Raw genomic sequence first — 16,821 nt, 5'->3', positions numbered from 1 at the left:
GCGCTCCAGCTGCCTCCAGGTTAACCCCTGAGCAGCCACTAGACCAAGCCTGGGTCCATTTTGAAGCAAAAGGTAGATTTATCCATCTGTCCACTTTCTAACAGCTTCTTCCAGTTCAGGGTCTTCGAGGGGCTTGGGCCTATCCCAGCAAGCAACAGGGTACACCCAGGACAGGGCACTAATCAATCACAGGACACAAACACGCACACTCATACCATCACAGGACGCAAACACGCACACTCAGACCATCACAAGACACAAGAAAGAAGAAACCCACAGAAACACAGAGAGAACATGCAAGCTCCACACAGACAGCTCCCCTGGTCTGGAATTGAACCCAGGGCCCCAGAGCTGCAAAGCAGCAATGCTGACTACTGCACCACCGTGCCAAGCTACTTTTAAATGTCGAAGAAAGTAGTGAGGGATTTTTCTGAATCCAACAGGATTTTGATGCTCAAATTCCTTGCTTTCTGCGGTCAAATTTACCGGCAGGCACAGGCTTTGTGGAAGAGTACAGAATCAGAATCTCGCAAAAAAAACAAACAAATCAGAATGTTGCCTGCAGTTTCTATAGACCCAACTGGATGGCTACCAGAGACGGGCCAAATGGTCTAGCATTGTAAACTGACCGCAGGGATCGTGTCTGGAGGTCAGGACACACACAGCAAGTCACACCACCAGAGGTTTCCAATTTCACGGTGAGCCAGAGGGGGGCATTGGGGTACCAGTTGGCCACAGAAACCTACCTTTTGGTCAACCACTTTGGGGAATCCATGGTATGTGTCTCCTGGAAAAAAAACACACATACACACAAAGAAGTGAGATTGTTGCTTTTTCCCCCTCCTTTCTTTAAAAACATTCTCCGGTGCCCACTGAGGGCACACAGACACATGCAGAGGCACCCCTCGCAGAGACGCTCCCATGTGAGACAGTGTGACGGCAAGACCTCACAACCGGAGGGGAGACGCCTCTGTCAGCACAGGCCTCCGGAGGTGGCAGGACCTGCTGCTGCTCTGTAAGACCTGCAGAATTGCCCCCTGTGCAATTCCCTGCTGGAATAAACGGCTGCAAATGGAAGTTGCAAATGGGATAGAGGTACCAGCCTCAATAAATTGGCAATAAGGACCAAGATTATTAAATAATCACCCTCCACCACTGCCCCCAGGGGGCGCTCTGCTGATTGGGCAGCCCTGCACACAGACGGATAGTGTCACGACCAGTCAGACTCGCGACATCTGGGCCTCAGAACTCGGCCTGCACCCCCGGGGTGTACCGCTAAGAAGCTTCAATGCAAGGCAGTGAAACCGGATAGCACCCCCAAAGCCCAGCCTGCTTCCCGACAGCCCCCACACTGATGCATCTCGCAGACGCAGCTTCCTGTGGGCCGTGAATGGCGGGACGTCACTGGTCACTGGTGCGCCGCGGCAAAGGGTCAACGTCTGCAGGTGGACGGGAACACTACGCACTCGGGCGAGAGCGCGCGACTGCGGAAGGGAGAGAAAACCATTTCGTCCTGTCCATTCCAGAGCAGGTCGCCGTGCACTTCCTGTGACCCCCTCACCAGGGCCGAGCAAATTGCTGGGGTGCGTCAGGTAGAAAAATCTGAAGCCGGACGCTTCTCCTGACACTAGCTCGCTTGTTCTCGTACAATACAGGATGAGGTCAGCTGGGGGGAAACAAACCACCTGCCTCCTGGCAGGCTGGAATGCTGGAGTACTGAGAAGGAACGGCTGGGCCCTGTTTGTGAGACTGGGGGGGATCGGAAGGAGAGGTATTGAGAGAGAGGGACAACGGCTCCCAATCCTACTGGGAGAGGGAGGAGGGAACTCAGTTGAACTGGCAGCCCAGTATGTGATCTCCTGTCACAGCCTGAGGAACAGTGAGTCTGTCTCCCAATAATGCTCCATATGTTTACAGTATATGTAAATATTTTATATGTCTCTGTTGTAAGTGTCTGTAATATGTCTGTAGATTTTATTTTTATGTTTTGTTCCATGTTAAGTTTATTATTTCTATTTGCTTTGGCAACACTGATTGTACCCATCGGTCATGCTAATAAAGCACCTTGGACTGAATTGAATTGAACTGAGAGAGAGAGAGAAATGGGAAGAGAAAGAGGAGGAAGAAGAACTGCAGGAGAGCCAGGGAGAGAACCGGAGTAAATCAGGGCCGGAGAGAGAGAGAGGGCGCCCCGAAGCACTCGATCTCTGATAAATCCCTCTGACAGATGAATGGCTTTCTGCTTGTCGGCCAGCTGGCAGTGAGAGAGTGAGAGGGAGAGATACAAAGAGGCAGAAGTACCAATTCGTCTTCCTTCTTTTTCACAGGGACCAAAAACACTTCTTTCCACTCAGTGCGACAAGACCAGGGAGGCCGGGGGCAGGGGACCGTGAAGACGGGACAGAAAGATGAAGTGAGAACCGCACTAAGAGGGACACAGTGTTAGAGAACGCAGCTGTCAAGTGGGACGTGGGACAGACAGCCAGGGAGAGAGTCGGGAGAGAAAGAGAATCAGGGAGAGAGAGTCAGGGAGAGAGGGAGAGAGAGTCAGGGAGAGAGGGAGAGAGAATCAGGGAGAGAGGGAGAGAGAGTCGGGAGGGAAAGAGAATCAGGGAGAGAGGGAGAGAGAGTCAGGGAGAGAGGGAGAGAGAGTCGGGAGAGAAGGTGAGAGAATCAGGGAGAGAAAGAAAGAGAATCAGAGAGAGAGAGAATCAGGGAGAGAAACAGGAAAAGAGACAGGAGGGGAATCAGGGAGAAAGGGAGAGTTAGGAAGACAGGATCGGGGAAAGAGCAAGACAGTGGGAGCCATGGAGGGGAGGGAGAGGGAGAGAGGGATGGGGTTGTGTTTCCGCTGGCTGTGCTGCCCGACGGCTCCACATGTTCCTCATTAAGCCTCTGACACCGTGAGCCGAGCCGTGTGCTATTAGACCCCGTGCGCTGGGAGCGGGCCCTGTCCCCGCGGTGTCCACAGCTCACTGCGGAGAGAACGATCGCACTGCTCACATCCCTCCCTTTCAGCACAAATTCACACTCTCTCCATTCTGTGCTCTCTCAAATGGAAGATTACATGTCCAAAAAATGCAGTGGTAACTGAATCATCACACATCTTCAACAAGCAAAATCCTCAACAAGAATCTCAACAAGGAGAAACCTCTTGGCCTCTTATTAACACAGCAGAAGCAAAAACCCTGAATGAATACATTGCCAAAGAGTACATAGGATTTTAAATCATCTCGGTAAAATCTGTTTTTTGTACCATCCTTTGGAAACTGCAGTATGTGCTTGCACATAAAAGGCGACGTTAGGAGTCTCAAACCGTTTTCCAGGCAGATGTTCAAGCAGGGTCAAGTGTCCCTCTTCATCAGAGCTCCAGACAAGATGGCCGAGAGACCAAGGAAAGACACCCAGCAGTGGTGCCTCCAACAAACAGGATCGGGTCCAAACGCAAACAGTCGTAGAGAGAGACAGGTAGCCCGGCGACTCTCCGGGCCGCGCAGCCTGACCGCAGAGGAGCTGCGGGGGGAGCTGGGAGTTCTGGGGAGGATCGTGCTGTGGCTGGGCGGCTTTCAGAAAGCAGGGGGACTCGCCGCTGCCATTCCTCCCCGAAACTCTGCACCTTGCGGGGGCTGTGTGTCGGTGTGTGTGTCTAAAAAGCACCAGGGGAAAGACGTGACACCCTGTCTGTGGGTATCAGCTGCGTGAGTCTGATCCAGGAGGGCAGAAGAGAAATATCTGCCCCCGCTGTGTTAAGTGCTTCACAGCAGTAAAAGCGATCCCCTCCTTTCTGTTCAAACATTAGGGTATTAAAATACGTGTGTGCAGTTCTGTTTTTTCCCTAGCAACAATTATTTCTAGCATAGCAATTGTCCCTTTTCTTCTTTTTGTTATTATCATGGAGAGATCCTTTCCCTACCCTGAGATCTCATTATATTTTTACAGCACATAGCTTCGTGCCTTCTAAATGAAGTCGAGCAGACAGGTAAAGACAGCTCTCTGTCAGTGCTGACTCCCCGCCAACAGAGGAGAGACGTGCCCAGCTCCTTCCCGAACAAGAATGCAGCAGAAAGAGATTGCCCCCGCAGCCTCCCTGCGCAGACACCCCTACCCGTGTCTCTCTCTCTCTCAAACAAATGTTGTTGACACTGTTTTTAGAGCCCAGTGCTTTTGAAAGGAGCTCCAACAGGCAGGTAACCCAAGCTGGGGGTCAGGAGGCCTTTCCTGCTGGTGAAAGGAGAGGTAGAGTATCAGAGGGAGGGAAGGAGGATGGGGGGGGGTATAATCCTCTTACCGTGCCTGGCAGGCTTGAAACGGGTGAGTGGGCTTGACCCTTGACCCTGTCGTTACGCACCTGGGCCCAGGTGAGGCAGCGGCTTCAGAGCTCCCAGTGGGAATGAGGTGGGAAGAATGTGGCGGACGGGATTAAGCCGATCCCTTTGCACTGGGAGAAAGGCGCCGCGCCAAAGGGACGGACAAAGAGCTTGTTTCAGGCCATTCAGCCAGGCTCTCAATACGTCCGGCGACAGACAGACCCACAGGCCCTGCGAAGCTGGAAAGAGTTCGATGGCTTGAACACAAAGCTGACCACGAACGGGTCATCAAGGCATCTGTACAGCTGAACAACCAATACCAGGGAATCCATTTGTCTCGCATATAGGGGCTCTGACACCTGAGTCTTCAGCTACACAAACAGCGCAGTTACCCTCAGTTCGTCAGCGCTGAAGGTCAGGTTTGCCCAGACCGAGCCCGTTTGGTAGTTAGTCTCCGATTGGTGCAGGCTTCAGGAGGAAGGAGCCTTCAGAGCTACAGTTTCGGCACTAGGGCTCGGACACGCACTCCTGCAGGGTTGCATGGGAAGCGGCGCCTCCAGTTCTCAGCTGTAGGTGCAGCTTCGGCCTGTGCCCTCTGGTTTGCCTTTCCCTGTTCGATCTGCAGAAATCCTCGAAGGCCTCGGAGGTTTCTGAAGACTTGTGTCAGGTCGCCGCGTAAACACCTCTGTCCAAGACTGAAGAGGTTCAGCTCTCTGCCTATTTAAGCGGTTTGCTCAGTGCAGGCCGTGTGCCTCCTGTCAGGACGAGGTTGTCTGCTACTGCCTAGTGCAGGAGCCCAGGAGCCACCATTCCTCTCAAGATCCTGCTCCGGCAGAGGCCAGCACAGTACCTTCCAGGGCAGCCGGTCAAGTATCCCATCATGCCTGAGTGAAGCCCTGCATGCTAGTTAATAATTCCTCACACTTATACAACGCTGTTCTGGACACTTCACTCAAAGTGCAGTACAGGTCATGGGGATCCCCTCCACCACCACCAGTGTGCAGCCCCACCTGGATGATGCGCCAGTCTGCTCCCCACACAGCAGCTCTCAGTGGGGAGGAGAGCAGAGTGATGAAGCCAGTTCAGAGATGGGGATTATTAGGAGGCCATGATGGGTAAAGGCCAGGGGGAAATTTGGCTGGGACGCTGGGGTAACTCCCCTACTCTGACTCAGAGAGTCAGGACTTTTACATCTCATCTGAAGGACGGCATCTTTTTACAGTACAGTGTCCCCGTCACTATACTGGGGCATCAGGACCCACACAGACCTCAGGGTGAGCGCCCCCTACTGGTCCCACTAACACCTCTTCCAGCAGCAGCCTCAGCTTTCCCAGGAGTCTCCCCTCCAGGTACTGGCCAGGCTCACACCTGCTGGGCTCCAGTGGGCTGCCAGCTGGGAGCTGCAGGGTGAGATGGCTGCTGGCCATGTTCCAGATAGAAGCCCTGGCCAAAGCCGCCACTGTCTTCCAGATCACTGGGGTCACGCCTGCGTGACCTCTCTGACACCGGCTTTCCAGAGAAAAAAAAACAGAATAAAGGAAAAAACAAAAACAAATGACAAGCTGGAAGGAAAAAGCGACTGGGGGTCTTGGGAGAAACAGAGAGTGAGTCAGAGAGCGAGAGAGAGAGGCGGAGAAGGCGCTGAGCTCTCACACACCTGCCCAGGCCCCTCTTACGAGCCCTAAGAGATCAGCCAAGGGGAGTTATGGGAAATTCCTTCAAATAATGGCCCCCTTTTTCCAGAAACACAGGAACTCTCTGCCAGAATAACACCCATGTAATCTCCCCCTCCAGCTTGCTTCGTCCTTCACAGTCCCTGAGCATTGTGCTGCTATTAAAATACCAGACCCTGCTCTCTTACTTGCAGTTCTATAAAAAAGTAAAGTGGTTTAGCAGACTTTTAAAGTAAGCTACCTTCAGTTTCAACAGAAAAACTGCCATATTATATGGATGTATGTGTACGTACTGAGGGCCTTTTAGTTGCATTGATGTTCATCTTCTTTACTTTCTTCTAGTTACTGAGCTAGAGCTGTTTAATCTTTGCATTGATGTATGGATTTCTGCTGAGAAAAAAATTATAATTAACATTTTCAAATTATATATTATACTTATATTGTCAATCAGTTTTGCCAGCATCAAGTAACACAGCACAGTGAATTACAATGGAATTGCTGACAATTAGAATAAAACAGTGTCAGTTTTTGACTGAACACTGGGTAGCGGGCACAGAAAGTCCTGTGTGTGTTGTTCTCCATGTGCAAGCAGTTCCCCGCCCCTCTTGATTCTGACTCCGCCCCACACTGCTTCATCCACAGTGCTGATTGGCCAGGCCTGTAGACTCTTCCACATGACCCCACCCCCTGCCCTGGGGCTTAGGCAGTAAGAGAGACAGTCAACAAATTGCTGCATAATGACTCCTGTGAGTTAATGCACTGCCTCCCAGCCAGATCAGAGACAACCATCTGAAAAGTCTTCATTAGCCACTAAAAGAGATAATGGCAGGGACACCTAGAGCGCATTTGAACTTTTATGAGCTTGGCATCTCTCAGTATTTACTGCCGGAGTTGTGGAGGGCTGTGTGTGGAGCTGGAGGAGGAGAGGTCAGCCCTGAGCTGCACACAGGCTGCTGAGCTTTGAGGCTGACAATTTCTCTGCCCCAGTGCCCAAAGAAATGAAAGAGAGAGGACTGACACTCGAAAAAGTTAGTCACACCTGCCGACCTAATGCCAGGCCAAAGCCATTTCAGATTCCTCTTTTCAAAAGTGTTAAAACAAAAGCCTTTTGGCCACAGGGAGAAGTTCTTAAAAGGGCAATACAGTCTGACCTTCCCAGAGGCCATGACACTAGTGTTATCTCACATGTGCTCAGACCAGCACAAACCACAATCTGCACAATCACTCTGCTCCTACATGTACCTGCGATGGATGGGGAGCAGCATTTTTCATCATTGTGGAGAAGGCAATAAAAACAGCACACAGAATGACAGGCCCTGCAGTTAAAACACGGGTTGTTAAATCCAGGTATGTGCTGTTAAAATTGTACAAAGGACTAGTAGTATCCCACTGAGGGTTTATTTGGTCACCACATTGCGAAAAAGACTCTGCTGCTCTGGAATCAGTCCAGAGAAGAGCGATCAGATGCATCCCTGGGCTCAAAGCAATTTCCAACACTGACGGGCTAAAAGAGTCTGAGTCTAATTTTGTCACTGTCTGCAAACGAATTCACAGGACCATTTCACAGCTGCCCAACTGTACAGGAAAGCCCAGCGAACCACATTCAGACAAAACGGGGTGCACAATCCCACATCTGAGCCACAGAACGGAAAGTTCTACCCCTCCAAACTGGCCGGACCCCACCATATTCCGCGGTCCCGAAGGATTGTTAAATTGTCCGTCTCAGCAGGTGAACTGCCTTTACAGCACTGGGACTCAGAACAGACACAGCTCTTCCCCGGTGATAGGCAGCTGGTGCCGTGTCTAATCGCTCAGAATAACACGCTATTGCTTGGGCCTGTTGGGCAGAAGCATGTTCTCTTGACAAGATGCTGCCCAGCTTTGGCCTGCAGCCAGCAGGACTTGAGTGGGACTGATACACACGAAACACACAGACACACACTCATACTGGTACACACAGACACATCCTCATACTGATACACACAGACACACACTCATACTGATACACATGTACATACATGCTCATCTAGACACACATTGATGTACAGAGACACACACATGCTGATGCACACACATTTGTACACACTCACGCACACAGACACACACAAGCTCATGCAAACAGCCAGGCTCATGCACAGACACTCACACAATCATGCACAAACACAGACACACACATTTACACAGAATCATGCCTGCACACAGACACATACACACACACAGGCTTATGCACACACTTACACAATCATGGACAAGCACAGACACAAACGCTCTAACGCTCACACATGATCTCATGCACAATCGTGCACTCACACAGACACACACATACACACACACAAGCTTATGCACGCAGACATAGTGGGTCTTGCCAGGTTGACCCATCACACACTGATCTGGTTTCCTTTGGGGATAGAAAACCCCAAACCAGGTCTGCAGGAACTGTACCACTGACTGAGGGAGACGTGACTCACTGCAATTAGCACAGGATCCAAGCTCAAAAGCAACTCATTCATTTCCCTCGGCTGGGTCATACACAGCTTTTTAACCCTTACATACATTAGCAAAAACTCCCCACAGCATTTGTTGAGGGCTGTTTTTCTTCACTTGTGAATATCATTCTCATTTTTACTGCGGCGGTTTGGAGTGCAACTTGACATAAACATCTTTTCTTGAAACAGAGTAGTAAAACAGGAAATGTATCACTTACTCAGTTACAATTGTCTTCCATCTGATCATATCAAAATGAAGCAGAAAGCCCCTTACAACACAGCAGTTTCAGGTACAGCCCCTGGATTTAGGTTTTATGTTTTGGGACACAAAGGACTTCAAAGCCAAACTACTTCTGTCCAGCCTGCATTCTGTCCAACGATTCTGTCCAGCCTGCATTTAGACTCAGGGGTCTTTATGCTCCCCAGTTTACATCTGCACCCCAGTTTACCTCCGGACACCTTAAAGGCTCCTAGACTGAATAATTGTTTCTGAATTTTATTATAAAATGTATTCTGTACAAGAGAAAAATACTAATTCAAGACATCTTCACATCCATAACCATTGCCCAGAGATATGGCACCTTACCCATTAAAATCCTATGCATTGCTATACTCACTTGTTACTCACTATCTCTAATTTTCCATCTAATTAAGCAAGCTGGTGGATGGGCTGCATTTTGCTAGTTGCGGCTGTGAAACATCTGGCTTCATCGTGGTTCAGCCCACGAGACCTGAGCCCCCCTTCTTCCTACAGTCTTCTCAGTGTTTCTCAGATGTTTCAAATAGTTGGTGATTCACAGAAATGGACAATAAGTCAAAACGCCCACATCTGCTGAAAAGATTTGCAGAATCTGCTGACATTGGCCCACAGGATTACACTCCCCTTGACTTTTAAGAAGCATTTTTTAGTTTTACTCCAAATCAGGATGTTTTGGGGAAATGCAATCTGTCTTATCTGTGACCTGTCTACAGCTGGCAGACGACTGAGCAAAGGCAGAGGATTAGAAAAGGTATTAATACTAAAGAAGAAAAACACTATTTTGGCCAAGTCCTTTTCACTGACTGTTTGTGTTCAGACACTTCTCCAAATTGCATATGTTTTTTACAGCGTAACTCAAACCATTTTGTTATAATGGTAAACATTTCTCCCATCTTCTGGTCTCTAAATAAAGTATTGTTAAGCTTATTATACATATCTGTGTGAAGCTTTTATTCAAAGTGATTTACATTTGCACACATTTATATGATGAATCACCTAGTTTAAGGGAACAACAGCCTGAGATTCGAACCCACAACCTTCCAGTTACAGCTCTCGAACCCTGACCTCTGCTCCACACCGAAGCCCACTGCAACACAGCTGAGCTCAAAAACACTGCACGTTAAAATGTTGGAAAAAAAATCTTCGAGCCGGTTGTCTTTTCACCAGTTTTGAGCCTTTGCCAGATTTTTGTTCTGGAAATTCTGAGCAATTTGTTCGCTCTTGAACAAAAAAAAACGTTTCAAAAGCTGCCCAGGGAGAGCTACACGTTTCAAAATACACACGCGGCCAGAAACGCATTCAGTCAACACTTGAAACAGCACCCAGCTTGCTCACTGGATTTTAGTTTATTCAGTGATCGCGGGGCATAAAAGGCATACTGCCTTTAAAAAAAAATCTCTTCTCTATCTGATTTTGGAGGTGACCAGTGAAAGTCATACATGTAAATAAGAAAAAACTAACCAGATAAAATCTTCCCAAAACAAATATTATTGTTCCATTTTACTTAATTTAATTTTACTCATATTGAAAATACCACATTTTAACATATTTCTCTCCAAAACCATCTGTTTTTAAGAGGGTTTGCTGAGTCTTATAATATCGTGGGTGAGTGAGCTACAGTTAAAGTCACTGAATGAGACTCAAGAGTCAGGCTGCTTTGTGATCTAGCCTTGCTGGACAGGGCTGGGAGACTGGGACCGTGCACACAACAGCTGCTAGCTACAAGCACACGGCCCTCGACTCAATGTTCTCCACTGTATAAATTAACGTAATGCATCCCATTCCGTAAGGTTTTTCCCACTGATGTATTGAACGGGACTTCATCAGGCGCGGGTCTAAACCTCCATACTATTCACAATTGCTTTACATTGATCTGCATTGCAGGAACAGCAGGGGGTGGAGGGAGGACAGACGATATTAAAAAGCATGCTTACCCTCTTTCGTAAACCACTTTTTTCTGTCCATTTCTCAAAGCCCTGCAAGTGCACAGGAAGGTGAACCAGCCAACTCTCCACGTTTCAGGTGGCACAAGAGCAACAGGTTCTCTCCTAAAAAAACGACCCCAGGACTGTGATTCTCTACCGAAGAGGGGTGGGGGGGGTCTACAGTTATAGGGCCTACATTCCCCCTGCTCCTCTCTGCTGTTCCCTGCTCTCCCAGGGTTGATTAGAGATGGGAGAGAAGCTCATCAAGAGGGCAGAAGGTAGAGAAAGTGGCGGCTTCTGCACACAGCAAAAGGAAATCCACATAGATGGCATTGAGCCACAGCAACACCGGGGCTAGAGACTCAACACACAGTTTGACTTTGCAAACAGACGGGACCATCTGGAGCAGCCAAACAATGTCCCTGACTGTCCCATCAGTCAGGAGCACGGCACGCTCCCCACAGAACAGCGCCCCTGCTCTCGAGCATGGAGGCAAGGATCCTGGGATACTGGCAGTCTGTGCAGCTGGACTTGAGGCAGAAGCACGGACGCCCGGATGTAAAGGAGAAGCAGAGCCGGACTTACCTGGGAGCGGAGCTGGGCGAAGGGGCAGCACACAGCAGAGGGAAGCACAGGCAGGCAGATCCCCTGCTCTCTGGGCGCCTCTGATGCAGCCCAGTGCGGCGCGGCTATATGTGGACAGATAGCTGTGAATTAAAGCACATGACAGCAGTTGTCTTTTTAAAGATTCGGCACTTTGATTAGAGGGGCTGCAGCTCACCCTGCTCCCCCCATGCCTGGGCACCAGGCAGGGCACTTACCAAAAAAAAAAATGGAAGCCCTACAGCATGTGTCGCCTTTGGCTGGTATCCCATATTCTCTGAAGGCCATTGACAAAGGCCCGCACGCAACGCTGCACCATTCAGTTTCGTGAGTGTGTGTGTGTGTGCAGATGAATGGAGCCTCGAATCATTTTTACGCTCTACACCACTGTATTAAGTTTCACTCTTTCTTTGCAAGCGCAGAGACGCCTGCTCATGCACAAACACTGCGCAGGACAGGGTGGCATGCTCGGCCCCCCCCAGGAACTGAGCACCCCAGGGGGGGTTTCATGAATGCTGCTCCAGGCTTGACTTCGGCAAAGCAACTTTCATCCAAAGCAACTTACATTTTTGTCCAGTTATACAGCTGTATACCAAAGCAATCTGAGTCTTACTGTTGGGGTACAACAGCAGTGTCCCCACTTGGGATTAGAGCCTCCTGTTCATGAGCCCGCAGTCTTTATCAGGCCTCCACGCCGCTGCCCTGAACCCTGGCTTTTGGGTCCCAAGTTCAACTAAGCAGGAACCAGTCATGAAAGCAGAATATTGTCCACCCCTTTGAAAATCCCACTTTATCAACCCTGAGCCATTGCGTACATGCACTAGTATGCTGGGAAGTTGTCTACCACCAGTTTACAAGATGGCTGAGGTATATCTTAAGATAAACATATTTAGCCCATTTTTAAATTTTATTTCTGCCTGTGGAACAAAGTGGAACTAGAATTGTGACTTTGCAATGCTGTCCCACTCTGTGGATGCTTTGCAAGCAGACTAGAAGATTATTGCACTTGAGCAAACCGTCTGCCAAGCTTATGCCAAAATGTCAGCAGTCAGACCAGATTTGTTTTTTTCTGTGCTGTGGATTGGAACCACGACTTTACGACCCGGCGTCTGAAATGAATCACAAACCTGGGCACTGCGCTCAGACAAGATCGATCATGCCCCAGATTCCCCTAAAGAATACCGAGTGGAATTGAAATTCTGGAAATATCACCCGCTATCCCAAACAGGAAATTCAGTGTGGGCTAGGACACAGGGGTGGGCCTGCCAACAGCCTTGGGTTGCGTCAGGACAACAGGAAAATCTAAGTGTCTGATTTATGGAGCCTGTAGAAGACATGAGGCTATAAGCCTGTGCTCCTATCTCTCCAGCTCTAACAGCAGGAAAACCAGCACATTAATACTACTACTACTACTACTGATAATAATAATAATAATAATGGGCCAGAGTGCACCAGTCCGCTCCCCACACACCAGCTCTCAGTGGGGAGGAGAGCAGAGTGATGAAGCCAGTTCAGAGATGGGGATTATTAGGAGGCCATGATGGGTGAAGGCCAAGGGGAAATTTGGCCAGGAGGCTGGGGTAACACCCCTACTTTTCAAGAGACACCCTGGGATTTTTAATGACCACAGAGAGTCAGGACCTCAGTTTTATGTCTCATGTGAAGGACGGCGCCTTTTTACAGTATAGTGTCCCCGTCACTATACTGGGGCATTAGGCTCCACACAGACTGCAGGGTGAGCGCCCCCTGCTGGCCCCACTAACACCTCTTCCAGCAGCAGCCTTAGCTTTCCAAGGAGTCTCCCCTCCAGGTACTGGCCAGGCTCACACCTGCTGGGCTCCAGTGGGCGGCCAGCTGGGAGCTGCAGGGTGAGAGAGCTGCTGGCTACTGACATTGCAGCGGGCAGCCAGAGATGCTCCAGTCCATCTCCTCAGCTTGTCTTCCTCTGCCTTCCCAATGCTCTGCTCTGTCTGCGTGCTCTTGTGTGGACAATGCTCTTTCCTTGCTGCCTCACACTCGGGCAGCCTTAATACCTCTCTGGCACACGTTTCTCCAGGCATAGCTGTGTTCCAGGACTTGCTACAGTTAAAAGGATAATACAGTGCGCTGGAACATAACCAGAAATACATATTGCAGAATACTGGCTTAGAAAAATAATATTCTGCACCAGTTTGGAACTTAAAAGGGAGATCGATTACTCATTGCACTTGGGGCTCTGCTAAAAAGCACAATACGTGCAAGCCCAGCAGCCATTGTGCTAAAGAATGTTTTGCTACATAGTAGCCACTGAACACTATAGTAGTTTTAGGCCTTGCAAACGAATAATCATAAAAGGCCTGGATCGAAAATCTTGATTATTTTCAGATCAGGAAAGCAGCACACGTTGCATGAAAAAGGGAGCTGGGGGTTTGGCACAATTTCGTAAAACATTCCCCCGTGGCCAGCGTCAGAGCAGACGGGGCACAGATCTCAACCGAAGCCGGAGTGGTGTTCAGGTTGATCTGCTGGGATTCGTGCCGGCGGTTCGGGGCTGGATCCCTGTGATGGCCACGGAAGTCATGAAGCTCTTTCCCCCCGATAGGCGTGCACGAGCCAGGTACCATGTGGCTGATTTTCCAAGGCAGGGCCGAGCTCAGAGGCACCACTGGATTTGGGCTTTCATCAGATGCACAGCCCCCAAGGAGCCCGTAATCTCCGGCCTTGCGGCTTCGGAGTTTTTTCCAAATCTCTTTCCCGGGAAATACGCGCCGGGGCAAAGCTGGGAGGCGACACAGCAGCATCGTGGAGAGGGTTAAAAGAGGGCGGCAGCCCTGCCAGTCTCACTGGCATCACATGTCCCCTCTGCTGCTTCCCTGCAGCTGCTGCCGGCCTCCCTGCCAACAGCAGGTGCTGAATCCCACTCGGAATGATCCTGCTCCGTCCCCCCGCCCCGGACAAAGGCTCCTCTGTCTGGGATAATGGGGGCCCCACTTGCATGTGGAATGGCCGGATCCAGAGTCTTATGGACTGGGTCCAGGAGATATTTAGAGAGGATTCAGATCGGATTTAGGGAGCTGTATTTATTTTCCTTACATGCATTGGATGCAGGGCCCCTGCCATATTAAAACGAGCACCCCCACACCCCGTGGTGTGAATAGCAGGCCATCTGTGGTGCGCAAGACCAAACCACACTGGACACTGGTGTGTTTGTGTCTCCTCCGTTTTGTGCTCAGTGTGTCACGGCAGAATTCACTTGGTGGGTTTCTGTAGCCTTTCTCCGGTGCCCATTCATTTGTACTGAGTCTCCCAAGCAATTCTGAGAAGCACATGCACAATCAGCAGGGCCCAGGTCATGCAGAGCGAAGGCTCCAGAACCCCTTTTGACAACAGTGCAAAAGCAGTGATTTCTTTGCCTTTGAACATGAGTTTTTGAAGTTCTCACAAGGTGTATCTACCGCATATAAGGAGTGGCAGTTACTTCTGCAGAGAAAAAGAAAATGAAGATGATGGTAAAGTCTCATGGTGTCCAGTCCTGGTCCTGGAGGGGTCAGCGTGTCTGCAGGGTGTCCAGTCCTGGTCCAGGAGGGGTCAGCGTGTCTGCAGGGTGTCCAGTCCTGGTCTTGGAGGGGTCAGTGTGTCTGCAGGGTGTCCAGTCCTGGTCCTGGAGGTCAGTGTGTCTGCAGCGTGTCCAGTCCTGGTCCTGGAGGGTCAGTGTGTCTGCAGCGTGTCCAGTCCTGGTCTTGGAGGTCAGTGTGTCTACAGGGTGTCCAGTCCTGGTCTTGGAGGTCAGTGTGTCTGCAGGGTGTCCAGTCCTGGTCCTGGAGGTCAGTGTGTCTGCAGCGTGTCCAGTCCTGGTCCTGGAGGGTCAGTGTGTCTGCAGCGTGTCCAGTCCTGGTCCTGGAGGGTCAGTGTGCCTGCAGGGTGTCCAGTCCTGGTCTTGGAGGTCAGTGTGTCTGCAGGGTGTCCAGTCCTGGTCCTGGAGGGTCAGTGTGTCTGCAGGGTGTCCAGTCCTGGTCCTGGAGGGGTCAGTGTGTCTGCAGGGTGTCCAGTCCTGGTCCTGGAGGGGTCAGTGTGTCTGCAGCGTGTCCAGTCCTGGTCCTGGAGGGTCAGTGTGTCTGCAGGGTGTCCAGTCCTGGTCCTGGAGGGTCAGTGTGTCTGCAGCTTTCCTAGGTCTCTTCAAAGCAGCAGCTCATGAAGACCTGGGAGAAGCTGTTAGATGGGCCCCATTAAACCAATAATGAGCTGATTCAGATCAGGAAGCCCAGAGTGGGAATGGATGAGACCCTGCAGATACACTGGCCCTGTAAGACCCTTCTCTTTGTTTAGACACCCTGAGGTGTGGGAGAGACAGGGTTCCTGCATTGGCAGCCCTGTTGTGTCCTGTAGTGCTCTCTATGCCATCCATCTCTGCCACCCCCCCACCAGCCACACCTGTCTCTGCCTGCTCCTGGGAGCTGCCCTGGCTCTTGCCCATGTGCACAGAGCGTTTGTGTGCTACCCAGGGCAACGGAGTACCAGACATTCCACTCAAGGGATACCATCAGCTGCCACTGCAGGCTTTGTTCTTGTTGTTCTTTGAAAAGGGATTTTAATTGAGCTCGAAGTGGGGTATTTATTTTGCTCCCTGTTTCTCCGCCGGCTTCTTATTTTGGAAAGCAGGATGGGGAGGGGCAAGTTGCCAAGCACAGCACCGGATTTTTCTACCCTAAGTGGAGTCGGGCCACTCGGATCCCTGCGATCCCTTAAAATAATGCAAAGCTCTTGCGACGCAGAGAAGTTGTGCACGAGGCAGAGAGAGAGCGAGAGAAAGGGAGAGAGGGCCAAGCCCCAAGCCCCTGCACAGAAACAGCTCACAGGTTATTCTGATCGCAGCTGCAGAAGCATGCTCAATTTGTGGAGGGTGCTGCTTTAAGTTATAGAGCTTGCAAAGCTGTTTTCAAGCGCCTGCTTTTCTTTATGCACAAATAAAAACCCACCTGGGGTTAAATACTCAAGTTAGACTCACCTTTTTGGGTGCCCTGTGTCCCCCACTCCCAGGCTCCTGGAAGAGCTCAGACATGGTAGATCTCTCTGCGCTTCTAGGATGCACAGCACTGCAAAAGCCGGATGAAAACGAAATGGGCAAGTGGGTCAGGTTCACTCTCGAGGTGGCGGTGCTGTGCTGTTCGACGGCCAGGGGGTTTCGTCTTCATTTCATCCCTCACCTTTGAAGGCCCCCGTGAACCGACTGCGGACAACAAGTTCGGTCAGGGAAGACCTCCTCCCAGCTGGGCCCCCTTACAGCACCGCTCGATTGAAACAATGATGACAACCAAAAACAACAAGCCGGGCAGTGTAGAAAGAGCTCAGGTTAGCCAAAAGAGCTGAATCAGCCCATCTGTCCTTGCTTTCAGACTGTTGTCTAGGTTCTGTGTATACACAGCCCTGGCACGGACACTGCTGTCCGATCAGCTGCTCCCAGAAGACTCAGAGGCACACGAGGAATGAAGGATGACGTCAGGCGAGGAGTTTTAACTTCCTCGGTTTTTGGTTGAGGGGCAGGTTGGAGAAATGAGGACTGGGTCCCTCATCTGAGGAGCGGGCTCTCCA

At 50.5% G+C, this 16,821-nt stretch overlaps 1 long non-coding RNA gene across 1 annotated transcript; it reads right to left on the bottom strand.

Moving 5' to 3' along the window:
* Nucleotides 1-746: 746 nt before the first annotated feature.
* On the bottom strand, nt 747-16,341 carry LOC138225575 (uncharacterized). Its single transcript, XR_011184022.1, has 3 exons — nt 16,238-16,341; nt 11,236-11,357; nt 747-787 (listed from the first exon to the last, which is right to left on the bottom strand). It is a non-coding gene; the product is annotated as an uncharacterized lncRNA (long non-coding RNA).
* Between the last annotated feature and the right edge of the window lie 480 nt (nt 16,342-16,821).

The sequence above is a fragment of the Lepisosteus oculatus genome, chromosome 29 (assembly GCF_040954835.1).
Source record: "Lepisosteus oculatus isolate fLepOcu1 chromosome 29, fLepOcu1.hap2, whole genome shotgun sequence".
Taxonomy (NCBI): Eukaryota; Metazoa; Chordata; class Actinopteri; order Semionotiformes; family Lepisosteidae; genus Lepisosteus; species Lepisosteus oculatus.
Note: the sequence above shows the minus strand (reverse complement) of the source record. Positions and strands in the feature narration are given on the sequence as shown.